The 12,583-nt window shown below is 37.3% G+C and overlaps 1 protein-coding gene across 1 annotated transcript in view; it reads left to right on the top strand.

Moving 5' to 3' along the window:
* The window catches only part of LOC111603273 (RYamide receptor), a 44,834-nt gene that overhangs the window by 17,269 nt on the left and 14,982 nt on the right, over positions 1-12,583 (top strand). The gene's annotated exons all lie outside the window — the stretch shown is intronic.

Here is a 12,583-nt window from a genome sequence, read left to right as displayed (position 1 = left end):
AGCTAAGTCTGGCTATTGATGTGACCAACTGTCATATCTTGACTTCACATTTCATTGGCGTTGACCCTAATTGAATTTAATAAGTTTCTCATTTTCACATGTTTTAATACCCTGTAAATATTGAGATTTCAATTATGTAGGGTATATATTTCACAAGGGAAACCAATCAATCTGGAGTTTACCTGTGTCGACATGTAGTTGCTTCTCATAAGGTAGTTGCTTCTCATCCTTTTGGGTATACACCTTAGGTCGTAAGAACCAATAGAAATAATTACAGAATGAATTTCAAATGATGAATGATGTCAGTGCTAAGTCTAAGGCTTACATCAACACTTTCCTTTTAACTACAGGGTATTTCTTTGCTTAGCAGTCTTACTTCGATCTCTTTGTTCTTAGTTTGCCCCTGACAAGTTCTCGTTTGCATTGACAATGCAATTACAGAGCATCTGCTAGTCCATCACTCTTAGCCTACTCTCTTTTCCTGTTCTTTTGTTTCTGCCGTGTCCGGTTCTTTTTTCGTTTTTGGTTCCAATTTCGTGCGAATCTTACATGGCCTTGAACACCAGCTGTCAAGCTTTCCATTCGGTTGGCTGTTTTGGACCCTTTTCATGCACCATCAATCTTCTGACCTCAAGTTGTGGAACGTTGTTGTGCCAGACGCCTGCCCGAGCTCATTTGTAGCCCAACTCTTGAGTCTTTATGTAAATTATAATGTCGTTTCGCACAGCTGGTAAAATGTAAGCAACTACAACAACAGCCCTGAAGAAATCTTTCTCATTGGACAGCAATTTATTAAGTTGGCACGTAATTTAGCTGCAATTGAAGTTCGAATGAAATTTGTGAAACTTTCCTTGACAACTATCAAGTGGAGCCGAGAGTCTGTGGCCTTTAGATTTTTGAAGCTGTCCCTAATTGAATCTTATTTCTATTACCAAGCGGAAGTACTTCACTTGGACAAATTCAATTACAAGCTTCATAAGACAAAGCATGCTATTGCAAAGAAGATTACGTTAAGTGGGAATACATATGTATTTATATAAATATATATATATATATATATATATATATATAAATTAAGTACTTAACTACAAAGAGGCCTTACAGAAATGTCATTCTTGTGCGCAGCGCTCGGTCAGATGTCAAGGCGCACGCACAGCCGATAAAAGATACAAATGCATAGATACAGATACAAATTGACGTTTTGCTCAGTTGGGCAAAAAATCAAAAAGTAAGAGGTCTTCAAGCCACGCAATTTATGTAAATAATTGTGGTTTCTTCTAGCCCCCCAACAGATGCGATTACACAATCGCTGGACAATAACGTGATGGGGGGAGCGGCGCAGAGGGGGCTGCTGGTGCAACGTTCGCTTTGTGTCTAATGACCATTTGCATTATCTGTTGCCTCTTCTTCTTGCTGCTCATCTGTTGCCAGTTCTTCAAATTGCACGAAATATTCACAAAGCTCGGCGACTACTCGAGGGATGCGGGCTGTTCGCTAAAGCGTAGTCAGACTGTAGACCAGCGGGGATTGGGCTGGCGCTTGATGTTGTCTTGACAACTTGTTTCGTCAGATATGCAAATGTTGTCGATTTTTTGTTAATGTTTGTTGCCATTGTCATTGTTGTTGGCTGTCGTTCGCTGGGCACGTGCAAACGACGAAACACCTCAAAAATTACCAGATAATTTCAAAGAAATGGGCAGAGGAAATGTGAAAATAATGCCACAATTATGCGAAAGATGAATGCGGCCTCTTGCGAAAGATTCAAATGCGATTTTATAGGAGAAGAATGGGCTTTAAAATACGTCGAACAGTAAATACTCTTTATGATTTAGGGACTTGAAAAGTGAAAGGTTTAGTACTTAAGCAATTGTTCTTATGCCAGAGATGATTTGAAAGTAATCATCATATATCTTAGAAAAGTTATCTAGTGTCTGATCATAATATCATTACTCTCTAGATGTAGGCATAGTAGTGCTGATGTACATGAATTATTATGTTAGTTTGGTAACAGTATGATACAACAAGTATTTCTTTTATGCACACATATGATATAGGATTATAGCTCTATAGCGGATAAGCTGATATCCATTAAAATATGTACCTAGGGAAACTTCTATTTCTTCTCAACTGATTTGAATGTTAAAATGTTTTTCATCAGTGTTCCTGTGAGATACCCTTAACGCCACTTTGAGCCTAAATTTTGAACATTTTGAAAGTAATCAGAGAACGCATTCAAAGCGCAGAATGCTACATATCAAGACTTCGATATAATTCGATTTATATTTATCAAGCTAATTTAGCATGCGAGATATCTTTAAATAACTTAAATTTGATAACAATTCTTAGCCATATCATGAACATGATTTGAAGCAAATTTATAATGCAAAAGCTCTGGGCAAACCACTCGTTCATAGGTGAATGGATAGATGCACACTGTCAGATGGATTTGTGCTTTGCTTCCAATCAAGAAAACATATACGCTATGAGTGCAGCTTTACTGTGCGTGCTGCAATCATATTTAGGTTACGAAAAAAAGAGAATTTATTTATATATATAAATATATACATATATATGCTATATGTTTATATATATATGCACAATCGTTTTGATCTTAGCTCTACTTAGCATTTGGCACTTGGCATTTGTACTTTTGATTGGAGGCAACGCCTCCGTGACCGCGATTCCATGAAGTTTAGCTGGGCTCATCATCTCTTGCATTCCCACAGTAAATATAAATTATACGACTGCTTGACTCTATATACACAGCGATATGTCTATATGTATAAGATATATATGCATAAATCCAATTCCGCGATTTCACTTTGCCTTCGACTTTTATTATTCACTGCTGTTCGCAGCATTTGCAACGTGCACCAAAAAGGGGGCGTAACTCGGCGGACGGGGGCGGATGCGGCGCTGACTCGCCTCGATTGAGTGCCAAAGCAACAGCTGTGAAACATACATATTTAAAATTCCCAACGGCTACGCCAAAACCAACCAACTGCACCACGAATCGCACGACAATGGGCAAAAAAATTGAGAAAAGAGAAAAAAATAAAAAATAAATACCAAAAGAAAAAAAAACAAATAAAAATTCACTTTTAAGTGCAATAAAATTTTGACAAACGAAAACCCGAGCAACTTGCCAAATCGTCGAGAGCAGGCGATGCCAGGTTGAAGCCAAGCTGCCAATGCCAGTTGCCACGCGAACTGAAAGCACACAAAAGAGTTATTAATACTGAATGGCAAACAGTCCGCTCTGGTTGCTAAAATAAATATATTTTAAAAGTAAATCGAAATTGTCAGCTTAGTGCCCATCCATTTTGAGTGCATTTCTTTAGACTTATAGTCATGAGAGGGGAAAGACTGCATTGGTTAAGTGCAATCGATTGTGCTGGACGTCCATCATAAATATGTTTAGTCTGCTTTTTTTTAAAAACCTGTTTGATTTCATTTGAAGATGTGCTGGAAAATTGAGTTTTATTATATATTTCACAATATAAATGAAACTGAAGACTTGGAACTTGTCAACAATACTTTGGGATATAAAGAGCAGGCAAAAGTGTTAACGGAGACGGGGAGCGAGAGTAAGGGAGAGAGATTGAGAGAGAGAACGAGAGAAAATGAGAGAGAGAGAGAGAGAAAGAAAGCAGATTGATAAATAAATCAAGTAAGAGTGCTCTAGTCGGCAGTGTCCGACTAGAAGATACCCGACTGTGCTTAGGCTTCAGTATGTGCAGCAAAGTGAACTGCAGTATGAGCTTTACTATGCCTAATTAGTTGAATATACATTTAACGGAAGATAGATAGAGAGAATGTATGTCACAAAAAAATACACCAAATCAATATACCCTATATTGCCATTGGCTTCAGAGTATTAATATATGTATAACTAAGTCCACTGGGGGCTTGGCTAGCTCCACCTTCCCTGGTTGCCCAACTAAAGTTGCCAAGATTTGCAGTTGAATCGCCGTCGACCTTCTTTGCACATCAATCTCTAAATTCTGAGCTTCTGTTAATTTACATTTCTTTAATTAATATGATAAGCCGTGCTTTTATCTCTGCCTGAAATATGCTTGTTTATGTCCAGCTAAGCTGCAGAAATTCAAAGAAAATATTTTCTAGAAAAAGAAATTGAGTTCACTTGAGATCAAATTCAAATGCAAAGTAAACAAATTTCCTGTCGTGTCACTTTAAAGCCCAGCTAGAAATACTAAGGGCGAAGTATATACGTGTATAATTGGCATTAAAAATGTCTGACGCACAACATTTATGATAGCCTCAGGAGGAGCCGTAAAAAAATGCGTCTGCTTAAGCTGCTGTCCGGGCGTGTCCTTCGTTTTTTCTGCCTTGTTCTTCTTCTTAATGGGTTCGTCATTTTAAATTAGCCTTCCATTAGGTTGGACATTTCCGTTGATTTCGCATCGTTTCTCAAGCGGCAGTCGCTCGAGCACTTTAATGTTTGAAGGCGACGTTGACTTTTACGCGTTCATTACATCAACTTTTACGATTTGAATAAAAAAAATAAATGGTAAAGTCAGGCAGCAATTGTTAGAGGCGTTAAGACTGTTTTTTTCTTTCTTCTTTGTTTTTGGTAGAGAGCGGGTCACACACACGATAGGCAAATGCGGGCTGACTTCACATTCGCTTTGCACTTCATTTATAAAAATTACGCATACGACGCGTTGTGCGCGAACAAGTAATTCGCTCGTTTTATGTCACTTGCAGTTGTTTTTGTTTTTTGTTTGTTATTTGCTGCTGTTTGTTACTGATGTAGCTGTTGTTGTTGCCTTGACAGACACGCTGCACTGGCTGGTAATTCGTTTAATTGAAGTTGGAAGCGTTGCGGCGTGGACGACAACTGAAACCAAGCGAACACAACGCATGGCCCACATTCAGCGCCCGCTCTTGGATTTGGAGCACACAAAACGTGTTTCTACCCACCCAGCTTCAATTCCCAGCCTGTCAAAAGTTGCACAGCCAGCTGTGGCCCAGCGAACGCCTTGCACTTTTGCACCCACAGCTCTTCACTTCCTCAATTTAGCTGTACGAAATTTATTTACTTTCGACTTCACAAAGAGCTGCACCAAAGTGCGTTTGCCAGAAACCAAAGCAAAAAAACACAAACTTAAAATGGGGTGATAAAAAATAAACTAAAAAAAAAATAAACGCAGCTGAAAGTTTGTCTGATGTTAAATGCGTGCATTCACGAGCTCAAACTGCTTCCGCAACATAAATACTTCAAGGAAGATGTTAAGCGAACATCTTTACAATTAGGCTAGATGCTAAATAGACCGCAGGGCTTTTGGCAAATTGAAATACTTGGAAACAGTTGAATAACATTAATATGCAAATGCGGATTATAAGTACTTGTGGCCCACGCCCACACAGCTGCTGCTGCTGCTGCTGCTGCTAAATGTCAACGTCATAGCAGCTTAATGCACAATTTGCACATGTCGAGAGGCAACAAATGTGAAACGTTCCTGCAATTAAATTAAAAAGGACGACTGCCGACAGCCGTTAGCGAGCGTTGCAGGCTGCCAGCCATGGAGCTGGGCGCGGCTCGTGTTTCCATTTAATAAAACCAATTATATACAGAGTGTGCATTTTAACAAGTCCCATTTCGTGCCTGCCACAGATCTAATTCGCACTTGCACCTGCAAATCAAATAGCTGCAAAAATATGAAAATATTCTTTTGGGATCCACTTGACTTGGAATCAGTACAGTTTATCAAAAATAAGAAGCGTTTTAAGCTTTTGCTTTGTCATGAAACGATATTTGAGTAGGATTAATTTAGTTACTATTTTTGATTTAAGTTAATTGAGATATAAGGCTTAAATAATTCAGCTATAAATAAGTAAATAAATAGAAATATGTAACTGTGTTATATATATGATTGATATAATATGGCAAGTTTGCGAAAAGTATTGAGCTTAACTGTTTTGACTCTAGTCTCTAAGCTTCTTCTCAAATCTTACTTTGTGCTAAAATTTCTTTAGTTCAATATTTGATTTTAGCTAAAAAGCATGAAGAATAATGATTTAAGTATATTTTGTATATATTTCTTTTGGATAGCGAACATATTGCTCATAAGAAATTACATTTACAAGCCAAAGCCAAGAACAGCTGAGTTGATTCAAGCCAAAAACTTAGCCACACACATTTATTTCTGTTTGATAAATGTTAAATCAAAAACATATTTCGTGTGCAACATGTGAGATATATATTCGTTGACAATATAATATTTATTATCCATTTTAATAAAAAGATTTATATGAAGAATGTAAATGCCAGCTAAACGAAAAGAATTCCTTGATCAGGGAAAGAAGGAGCCACAAGCAATAAGTTCCCTTGTCAGGCCCAGACCAGAGCATCAGCATCAGCCACAATGAATGAGTTTGCTTGCTAAGCCAAGGCCTGAGCATCAGCAGAAGCCTCAATCAATAAGTTTCCTTGCTAAGCCAATAGCTGAGTCACAACAAGCTAAGCTGCATTTGCCGAATATCTTATTAATGTCAGCAGTTTAAAGGCTAAGTGTAACTGCCGCAGTCATAGGTGCTTTCCTCAGATCAAATTAGTAAATAAAATATTTCTATTAATACGTCTCACGATGCGAACTTGTGCCCCGATTTTGAGTAAAGCACAGCTTAAACTTAGTTGGACTCACGCCCATCGCTAGCAACTACTAGGGCTGTCAGCTAACGAGGCAGCTGCGTGTAGTTCCTGGAAGTCAAATTCAAAGGAAAGCGAAATGTAAGGAAACGCTAAATTCAAAATGAAAAAAGGATTCACTAGCATCAAGTTACTTTATGATGGAAGCTTTATAAATAAACGCTCGACTCTCCAACGTGTAAGCAGTGCAAATCCGAGCGAAAAGTTCTGAAATTGAGAGTGATTTGAGTGGTTGTTGCATATCGAATGTCGCTTGGCGAGGGTGTTAACTGTTAACTAACTATGGATATCGATTGCCGTAACTTGGTAGTGTTAAAGACTCTGCGAGAGAGAATTCAAATGTTTGTCGAAAGCTGCAAACATGTTGCAAATGCAAGCAGGCAACAACTTTTAATTGCCAGCAACAAAATGTTGCAGTCAAAATAAAAAACTTCAATTCGTAAATGTTGAGCCGTATAAGCGTTTAGGTTTCTTACCAATTGCCAAATGGCCAAAACGCTGTAGAATTCGCATCTGCTTCTTCGTGTTCGTTTCGTATTTCGATTTGGACTTTGCGGCAAAAAGTCGTTGACACTAATTAGCATTTAGTTGGCGCTGCAACTGCAACTTGCAACTGTGCAGCACATTCGAACATAACAAACATGCTGTCAAGTGCAATAAATAACGAGTCTATGAATGGAGCATGGCGGGCTGTCGACGCGCATCACCAATGGAGGGCTACAAAAATGTCAAATGTAAAAGCGAAACAGACCAAGAGACCAACACAGCTCGCGCTTTAAGCTTTAAAGCAAAGCTGAAATCGACGAAAAAATATTGCAGAAATGAAAGAAAAAGAAATACGAAAAATTTGCTGTCTTCAACAATTCAAAAATTTGCACGCTGTGTTTGCCTAACAAGCAGGAAGTGGCGCCGCGGCTGCTGGAGATGCGACTGCCTCATCACACACACACACGCTCACGCACACAGGGGCAACAATAAGCAGCGACAAAAAAGATGCAGGAAGCAACAAATGCTGTCGTCGTTGTCGTTGTCGTCGTCGTCGTCATCGTCTTCATTGCCAGCAACTTCCTACTGCAGAGCACCCACTCCACCACAGCTGGCTGGCTGTGCCAGCAGCCAACCCAGCCACCCGCTGATTGCGTGAGCCGCTGCAATCTTCATCTTTCAGTGTCAAAGGATGCCGCATTCAGGCGCCTTCCTCTTATTTCTTATGCAATTTGCGAGCTGCGCTCACCCCGGCTAAGGATTAACAACTAATTGACTGGCTATAGAGAGAAGTTAAGCTAAGCGGCTTGGGCGTAAACTAAATGTCATGCGATGCATTAAATACAAGAGAGATTAGTCAAGCAATTTGCATATGCAGCAACTGCAAGTTAAGATAAGACAACTTTGGCTAATTAAGTTTCTCAGAAGTTGACATGATATTAAAATGTAAATGAGAATAAACATCGATGAGATGCTTCAAGATGAAAATTATGTTAAATAATCAGAAATTTTATGAGCTGCAAACACTTTGTATTAGTTATTGAAAATCAGTGTATTAAATAGTCAGAGAGGTCTGGTCGAAAGTGATCAACTGGGGGATACCTTGAACCTAGCGCTTTACTATAAGAAATTTGTTGTTGAATAAATATTGCTCAACTTGTTCGAGATGCACTTTTTTAATGGAAATAGCTGAGCGTTAAATTGACTTATAGATGTATGCATAAGCCTAAGCAGAAGTATTTACTAAATGAAAAAGGAATGCCCTCAATATGAAATGTTCGAAGTATGCACATATATCTATATAGTAAATAGTACGTAGTAAATAGTATAGTCCCTAGCATTTGTGGATTTCAAGCTAAGCTTAGACAAATTATTGATAAGATAAGATGAGATGATTTATCTAGTGAAAAAGTGATAAGCTCTTACTGCGTAGTGTGTACAAGAATATGCATTTAAAATTCCAAGCCTGTTGCTTTTGTAGCTAATGAAATTGCTGCGCTAATGCGGATGGACGGACAGGCAGCCAGACGCATGGCCGCACAGACGGACGCTCGAACGAACGAACGGACGGACGGACGCACAGAGGCATGACGCGATTGACTCAGCTCATCGTCCTTCCAAATATGTATACTTTATGGATACTGTTACATACAAATGCACTAAATCATTTAGCTGCAAGCTTCATTATTAAAGAGTTCAGGGTATTAAGATATTGTAAATATGAAACTAACAGACATGTTGAACTGATGGAGTGAATTGCAAACGCTAGAAAACTATATACTCCCAGGACCTGGCTTACAATGCTTCAAGTATTCCCAAATTACAATAACTCAAGAAAAGATTAAAGAAAGTTTTTTCTTAAAAAAAGACCTAAGGAATTGCTCTTTAGAAAGTTATAAACTTCAACACTTATTTAATATACCTTCGACTAAATTTCAGCAATTAAAATTCCCTCCGTAACTATTCCATACTTCTTCTTGTACTTCAAGCAACTATCAGTTTCATCTATTAGCAAATTCAAGTGCGGCCAGCTTTAGTCTGGTCGGAAGTTGAACGTGAACCGTTTAGGCTCATGAAAAATGCAAGCAATTTTAGGCCGTTGTCTGTGAACTTGAATGCAAATTGCAAATGTAAATTCGATGGCCCCACAAATCGCAATTGCAATCGCGATCGCAATCTGAATCGGAATGCTACTGCGGCTCATTTGGAGGTGTCGCTGGTTGCCTCGGCGATTGCATCTCCCGGTGGCCTGCATGGCTGCAAGGCTGCACTTGGTCTACTCTACTCCCAGGCAGTTGGGCATTCAAATTCAATTCAATTCAGCATTTCCCACATGTGAACACAATTTATTGTCGTACAACAAAAGCACTTAAAGACGAAGAAAAAAGACAAAAAGTCGATAACTCGCTCAATGTTCGATGTTCGTTAGCAAATGTTTGTTTGCATTTCTTTTTGCATAGGTTTCGGCCAGGAGGAGCAGCTCGCTACTGACTGGACATGGAGTCTGGTTATGCAAGCGCATTTCAAGGTGAAATCGCCGGGGGCTTTGCTAAAAGGCCGGAAATGCAGCTGCCACGTTAACAACTATTGAAATTTCATTGACAGTTTATGGCAAACGCATTTAGTTTTTATCATCATAGCACATATAACTCTAACTGCCGCTCTATCATACACTAAACACTTACTGTTAACCCATTAATTAAAACAAACGCCCAAAGCGATTTGTGTAGTCACGACTCGACTTTAAATATGAATAAATAATATAAAAACTATCAAAACATGGACAAAACTTGACTCTGGCAACAATTGTGTTTTCCAATCAAGTTATACTTGAATTTGTATGGCAATATCTAATATAGATTTCAGGCATATAATTAACATTTACCTGGCGTATAACTAACTGCTTACATAATACTTTTTATTGAACTATAGTTAAGGCTCAGGGAATGCCGCTAATGCGCTTACAATTGATTTCATATTAACACTTGGCAAAGCAACTTGCTGAAGTTTTGTAAAAAGCTTTTTCAATTTATATTATATTATATTATATATATATATATATTTATACATATATATATATATATATATATAAACCTACCCCTATATATCTTGACTTTGATGCCTTGATATTTTAAATTGAACTTTAGATGGGCAAGCGGATCACTCTTTAAGCATTAATTTTTTTTTTAGTATTGCACATCTTTGCTTTAGTAACACATCTTGACGAAAAGTTGAATAACTGATAGTTACTTTTTGTTAATTTTAGTCTGACATCTCATTGTGTACATACTTACAAATGCAGCAATTTCATCTTATTGAAGTTTGTTATCAATATCAATATTGATTCTGTTCGTCAAACTTATCTTTAATGCTGCAACCCATTTTATGTTCAATAGCTACATAAAGGAGCAAAATTGTCGAGTGGGGGAAATCCACAAGCTTTTGTAAAAACACCATTACATCCACAAAAATAACTGTTTGAGTTGGGGCTGGGGCTGGGGCTGACGGAGTCATTGCTTAACAAGCAATAATGGTCATGATTGGGATGACTGTGAAAATTGCTCTTCCAGATTTGGCAATCAAAATTATGTTTAAACATTAATGTTATCAAATTTTCTATTCGTTAAAATCCACTTTATGAATACAAAAAATATATTTTTTATTTTACTCCCACTTAAACTTGTGTAACTTTATAAAATATTATATGAAAAATATAATAAATATTTGACAAAAAAAAGAAGAATCTCAAACTGATTTGTGAAGCAAACTGCCACTTAAATATTGAACGAACAACTATCTAGAACGGAATGATATTTGTAAAGTAGGTTTATCCACAACAAATGTTCTGTTGTGATATTTTTAGTTAGCTCTCATATTCAATTAATATTTATTTTCAACGAGCTGTTGTTAACCTTTTGCGAAAAGCCACAAGCTACAATATAAATCGAGTTACATTGAGCAACATTTAATAAAATTAAAAATCGCAGCGAATCGCTTTGATAAAAAGTAACAATTGAATTCGTTGAGCAGCCAAATTGCCGACAAATTGAAAAAAAGAGCGTTTTGGTCACTTTGCACAATTTCCTTTGCTGCGGCGCAGTTCGATGAACGAACCATCGATTGAACCATTTCATTATGCGGCTAAGTGCCCAGCGCAATTAACAAAAGCGAAATGTAAAAACAACAAACAGCAAAGCGCAAAAATCAAGTAAAAACACAGATTTAATATCGTTAACAACGGGAGAAGATGGTGCTGGAGCAGCTGGAAGTGGAGGTGGAGGTGGAGCTGGAGCTGGAGCAAAGCAATCAACAATCACAATAAAAATGCATTTTACGTGAATTCGCTCGCAGAGGCGACAATTTGCGAAATGTTTTTTGTTGCTTTATTTAACTTACTTTTTTTTTTTCTTTTTTTATGACAAAATTACGCAATGAGCTAATTTCCGATGCGTAAGCGTGAGCTTCGACAGATCATAAAAGCATGTAAAGCGTAAACTAAAGTTGTAAAACGCATCAAACGATGAGAATATGAAGTTTTTATGATGAGGGAATGCCCTTAACTAAATACTTATCGATTAATCTGTGAACAGGCCCTTTAGCTGCATTTCACAAGTGCCTCTTGATGAAACTGAGCTTGAACTCTCGCTATCTGGGCTGCAAAATCTGTAAGACGCGTTGCGCATCTTTAAAACAGTTTGAGGCATGCTACAGTAAATACTGGCTGGAAGGGATTACGCTTATATATTATGCAAGTTTGATGATAGGATTTATAGCTCAAGCATATGTAGGTACAGTAGCTATTGGGTAAAAGTAAATGGAATACTAAGAAAATATTTCATTTTATTCGCTATAAATAAAAGTAAATATATATAAAAGAACTGACAAATTTTATCTTTTAGCATTTGTAAAACAAAACTTTTATGAAGAGCATAAAAAAATCTTGTTGACAACTTGAAAAACAAAACTTAAAAATGATCAAATGACAGCCTTAAGTTGAGATATATATTTTATTTAAAAAATAATTTTGAAAATTAAAAACAAATATATAGTTTAGTTCTTTTTTTAAAATAAGTTAATTTAATTATATTTTTATATTTTTTTAAATGGCCTTTAGTCAATGTCTACTGTATATTTCCGAGTAGTACGCGCTAGGTATCACAATGAGTTCCATTTAAACACACAACACTTGCTCCAATTGTAAATCTCATTTGCACATGTTCTCATTTATCATACAAGTATGTGAACATATATATATATAGACATATATATATGCATGTATGTACCTATATAGAAATTGCCGCACAATGGCAGCCCAGTTTCGAATTGTAGGAAAATCCACAACACGCGCACGAAATTATTCAAATTGCCATTGTTAAACAACGAAGTGATTCAGGCTGCGACTTTGTTCAGCGTTTTCCAGGGCAT

The sequence above is a fragment of the Drosophila hydei genome, unplaced genomic scaffold (assembly GCF_003285905.1).
Source record: "Drosophila hydei strain 15085-1641.00,03,60 unplaced genomic scaffold, DhydRS2 tig00008119-arrow-pilon, whole genome shotgun sequence".
Lineage (NCBI taxonomy): Eukaryota > Metazoa > Arthropoda > Insecta > Diptera > Drosophilidae > Drosophila > Drosophila hydei.
Note: the sequence above shows the minus strand (reverse complement) of the source record. Positions and strands in the feature narration are given on the sequence as shown.